Genomic DNA, 5,559 nt, shown 5'->3' on the forward strand with positions numbered 1-5,559 from the left:
CAGTTCTTCCTTCTTGGCCTTTGTATTGTCAAACAGTTTACTTCTCTACAGGTTATACCCTGCATAGGTAAACGTAGCTACCATTTCTGGTGTTCTTCATTCCTTTACATAGATCCAGCTTTCCATCTGGTATCATTTTGTTCTGCTTAAATGACTTCTATGAAACATCATATTGCACTGCAAGTCTATTAATGATTCATTCTTTTAAGTTTTTTTCTTAATCTCCAAAGGGGTATTTATCTCACATTTGTTTTTAAAATACAGACAATCTGCTTTTTCACAATGGGTTTGCCATCAGAACCCAGGTGTCATAAAAACCACAGCTAAATGCAAACCAAAATGGGAAAGGAAAAGACACATATCAACATCATCATCACTGGACATGTAGATTCAGGTAAGTCTACCACTACTGGTCATCTGATCTGCAAATGTGGTGAAGTTGACAAAAGAACTATCGAAAAATTTGAGGAGGCTGCTGAGATGGGAAAGGGCCCCTTCAAGTATGCCTGGGTCTTGGATAAACTGAAAGCTGAACATGAACGGGTATCACCATTGATATCTCCCTGTGGAAATTTGAGACCAGCAAGTATTACATGAGCATAATTGATGCCCCAAGACACAGAGACTTTATCAAAAACATGATTCCAGGCACATCTCAGGCTGACTGTGCTGTCCTGATTGTTACTGCTGGTGTTGATGAATCTGAAGCAGGTATCTCCAAGAATGGGCAGACCTGTGAGCATGCCCTTCTGGCTTACACACTGGGTGTAAAACAACTAATTGTTGGTGTTAACAAAATGGATTCCACTGAGCCACCCTACAGCCAGAAGAGATAATGAGGAAATCATAAAGGAAGTCAGCACCTACATCAAGAAAATTGGCTACAACCCTGACACAGTAGCATTTGTGCCAATTTCTGGTTGGAATAGTGACAACATGCTGGAGCCAAGCACTAACATGCGATGGTTCAAAGGATGGAAAGTCACCCATAAAGATGAGAATGCTAGTGGAACCACACTGCTTGAAGCTCTGGATTGCATTCTGCCATCAACTCACCCAACCGGCAAGCCCTTGTATCTGCCTCTCCAGAACATCTACAAAATTGGTGGTATTGGTACTGTCCCTCTGGGCCAAGTGGAGACTGGTTCTCTTAAACCTGGCATGGTGGTCACCTTTGCTCCAGTCAATGTTACAACTGAAGTAAAGTCTCTCAGTATGCACCATGAAGCTTTGAGTGAGGCTCCTCCTGGGGACAATGTGGGCTTCAATGTCAAAAACATATCTGTCAAAGATGTTCGCCGTGGCAATGTGGCTGGTGACAGCAAAAATGACCAACCAAGGGAAGCAGCTGACTTCACAGCTCAGGTGATTATCCTGAACCATCTAAGGCCAGATCAGTGCTGGATATGCACCTGTGCTGGATCATCACACAGCTCACATTGCTTGCAAGTCTGCTGAGCTGAAGAAGATTTTCATTCTGGAAAAAAGCTGGAAGATGGTTGCAAGTTCTTCAAATCTAGTGATGCTGCCATTGTTGATATGGTTCCTGGCAAGCCTGTTTGTGTTAAGAGCTTCTCTGACTATCCTCCTCTGGACTGCTTTGCTGTTCGTGACATGAGACAGATGGCTGCTGTGGGTGTCATCAAAGCAGTGGACAAGAAGACAGCTGGAGCTGGCAAGGTCACCAAGACTGCCCAGAAAGCTCAGAAGGCTAAATGAGTATTATCCCCAATACCCGCCACCCCAGTCTTAATCAGTGGTGGAAGAATGGTCTCAGAACTGTTTGTGTCAATTGGCCATTTAAGTTTAATAATAATAGTAAAAGACTGGTTAATGATAACAACGCATCGTAAAACCTTCAGAAGGAAAGGAGAATGTTTTGTGGACCATTTTGTGTGTGTGTGTGTGTGTGTGTGTGTGTGTGTGTGTGTGTGGCAGTTATAAGTTATTACTTTTTAAGATCAGTACTTCTTAATGGAAACAACTTGACCAAAAATCTTTCAGAGAATCTTGAGACCATTAAAACAAAAGTTTAATGAGAATGAATGAATCATGAATGAATGAATGAATGAATGAATGAATAAATAAATAAATAAATAAATAAATAAATAAATAATACAGACAATCCTCATGTTGCATAGTTCAAATATACACAGATTTCAGTTACCACTATTTAGCTAAATAACACTACCCCCCCCCACAAAAAACATGGCTTAAATTTCAGTTTCCATGGCGTATGAGCCATGGACAATTGCATAAAGTACAAACTTTGCTAATAGCTAGTCACCCCATGAATTACTATGTAAATGACCATCATATAAGGTTTTTATCCTTTCTGTTTTTGATGTGATATATCACATTGATTGATTCGTGAATACTGAACCACCCTTGTATCCCAGGTATAATTCCCACTTGACCACGGTGAATGATTTTCTTAATGTATTGTTGAATATGGTTTGCTAATATTTTGCTGAGGATTTTTGCATTTATGTTCATCAGAGATACTGGCCTGTAGTTCTCTTTTTTTGTAATGTCTTTACCTGGTTTGGTATCATGGTAATGCTGGCCTCATGGAATGAATTTGTATGTTTTCCTTCCTCTTCTATTTTTTGGAGTAGTTTGAGAAAAGTAGATATTAACTCTTCTTTGAATGTTTGGTAGAATTCACCCATGAAACTGTGTGGTCCTGGACTTTTGTTGGGAGTTTCTTGATTACTGATTCAATTTCATTGCAAGTAATTGGTCCGTTCAAATATTCTATTTCTTCCTGCTTCAGTTTGTAAGGTTAGATGCATCTAGGAATTTATCCATTTTTTTCTAGGTTGTCCAATTCATTGGCATATAATTTTTCATAACAGTCTCTTATAATCCTTTGTATTTCTGTGGTGTCAGTTCTTATTTCTCCTTTTTCATTTCTGATTTTATTTGAGTCTTCTTCATTTTTTTTCCCATGAGAATGGCTAGACATTTGCCAACTTTGTTGACCTTTTCAAAGAACCAGCTCCTGGTTTCTTGACCTGTTCTATTGTTTTTTTAGTTTCTTTTTCATTTATTTCTGTTCTAATCTTTATTATTCCCTTCTTTCTACTGGCTTTGGGGTTTTTTGCCTTTCTTTTTCTCGCTCCTTAGGGGTAAGGTTATGTTGTTTATTTGAGATTTTTTTTCTTGCTTCTTAAGGTAGGTCTGTATGGCTATAAACTTCCCTCTAAGAACAGCTTTTGCTGCATCCTAAATATTTTGGATCTTGTGTTTTCATTTTCATTTGTTTCCAATTTTTTTTATTTCCTCTTTTTTTTTATTTCCTCTTTGATTTCTTGGCTGACACATTCATTGTTTGGTAACATGTTATTTAACTTCCATGTATTTGTGTTCTTTCCAGATTTTTTTCTTATCATTGATTTCTAGTTTCATAGCATTGTGGTCAGAAACAATGCATGGTTCGACTTCAATCTTCTTGAATTTGTTGAGACTTGTTTTGTGGCCTAATATGTGATTTATTCTGGAGAATGTTCCATGTACACTTGAAAAGAATGTGCATCCTGCTGTTCTAGGTGAACATTCTGAATATATCTATTAGATGATTCCTCTGATCCAACGTAATTGGACCCATTGAAAGCCATTGTTTCCTTGTTTATTTGGATTTTTATCTGTTTGGAGGATATATCCATTGATGTAAGTGGGGTTTTAAAGTCCCCTACTATTATTGTATTGCTATCAATTCATTCCTTTATGTTTGTTATTACATATTTTACATATTTGGGTGCTCCTGTGTTGGGTGCATAAATATTTACAATTGTTGTGTCTTCTGGTTGGATTCTTCCTTGTACGATTATATAGTGCCTTTCTTTGTCTCTTATTACAGTCATTGTTTAAAGTCTATTTTGTCCGATATAAGTATTGCTACCCCAGCTTTCTTTTCACTTCCATTTATACAATAAATGCTTTTCCATCCCTTTACTTTCAATCTGTATGTGTCTTTAGGTCTGAAATGAGTCTCTTGTAGGTACCATATAGGTGACCCTTGCTTTTTTATCCATCATTCACCCTATGTCTTTTGACTGGAGTGTTTAGTCCATTTACATTCAAAGTAATTATTGATAGTAATGTACTTACTGTCATTGTATTATTTGTTTTATTGTTGTTCTTGTAGTTCTCTGTTCCTTTCTTCTATTGTTTTCTTTCACGGTTTGGTGGGTTTCTTTAGTGATATACTTGGATTCCTTTCTCTTTATTTTTTGCATATCTATTACTGGTTTTTGATTTGTGGTTACCATTAGGTTTGTATATAACATCTTCTGCATATAGCAGTCTATATTAAGTTGATGGTCGCCTAACCCATTCTTTCTCCTCCACCCCCCCACCATGTTTTAGATGTATGATGTCATACTTTACATCCTTTTATTTTGGGAATCTCTTGACTGATTTTTACACATAAAAGAATCCCAAAGAGGCTCCATGCTCAGGGCATGCAGTGTTAGCAAGGTTTATACACATCTGCTGCAGGAGGGGACTTGCAACCTCCCAGAACTCCTGCCCAGACCAGCCAGGTTGGAGGGGGAAGATCCACAGTGGCAGGCATGTTGTTAGCAAGCTAAGTAGAGAGGGTTTGTGCCACATCAGTTCCTGCAGATGTCCTTGTGTATAGGCTGAGAGATGGGAGGGGAAATGGTGCCCACCGCTCCTTTGTTCCTGGAGAAATCTCTAACAATCCCTGCCCCTCCAGTGCATACTCTGAGATTACTAAACAAGTCTCTCTGTTGTATACCGCAGGCGTTTTTCAAACTGTTGTTTCTATGCTATATCTCTGTGGGGCTGTTTGCTGTGCTGTCTCTTTAAGGGCAGGGGCTCAGTTTCTTCTCACCCTCCTGGCTCTCCCAGAGCCAAACCTCTGATTCTTAAAGTTCCAGGTGTTAAGCCCTGCTGATTATAAGAACTTATGAAATTACGACCCTCTGGTTTTTAAAGCCAAATGTTATAGGGATTCATCTTCCCTGTGAGGGGGTCCCTGTTCCTGGGATGCCTGATGTGAGGGTCTGTTTCTCTCCCATCTCTGAGCCCACAGCATCCCTCCCTCCCTCAGACAGTCATGTGGGTCCATTTAGCTCCCCACTGCATCTCTGCCCTCTTCAATGTGGCGTCTTTTCTACATTAACTGTGGAAAGTCTGTTCTGCCAATCTTTGGGTCATTTTCTGGGTTGTTTACACTGATGTGCATGTTATCTAGTTGTATCCATGGGATGAGGTAAGCTTAGGATGCCTCTATACCCCCATCTTCTCTGGAAATCCTATTTTGGCAAAATTCTTAAAGGTCATGGAACAATGGTAATTTTTCCCATTGATTAAGATTGCTTTGCACAATTTCATTTTGCATGGTCTTTTTTTACAGTCTCACCCTACTGTGCAAAGCAAGGATTACCTATATATTTTCACCAAGTATAAAATTCTAGGTTGACAGTTCGGCTTTTTTTTTTTTCTTTCATTACTTTGAAAATGTTGTTTCACTATCTTCTAGCTTGCATTGTGTCTAACAAGAAATCTGTCATGCTTATCTTTGTTTCT

The 5,559-nt window shown here is 38.8% G+C and overlaps 1 pseudogene; it reads left to right on the forward strand.

The window, feature by feature from the left end:
• Positions 1 to 339: 339 nt before the first annotated feature.
• Positions 340 to 1,805, forward strand: LOC123789237 (elongation factor 1-alpha 1 pseudogene; annotated as a pseudogene).
• The last annotated feature ends 3,754 nt before the right edge of the window (positions 1,806 to 5,559 follow it).

This window comes from Ursus americanus, chromosome 8, assembly GCF_024610735.1.
Source record: "Ursus americanus isolate L20-20 chromosome 8, mUrsAme1.1.p, whole genome shotgun sequence".
NCBI classification, from domain to species: domain Eukaryota; kingdom Metazoa; phylum Chordata; class Mammalia; order Carnivora; family Ursidae; genus Ursus; species Ursus americanus.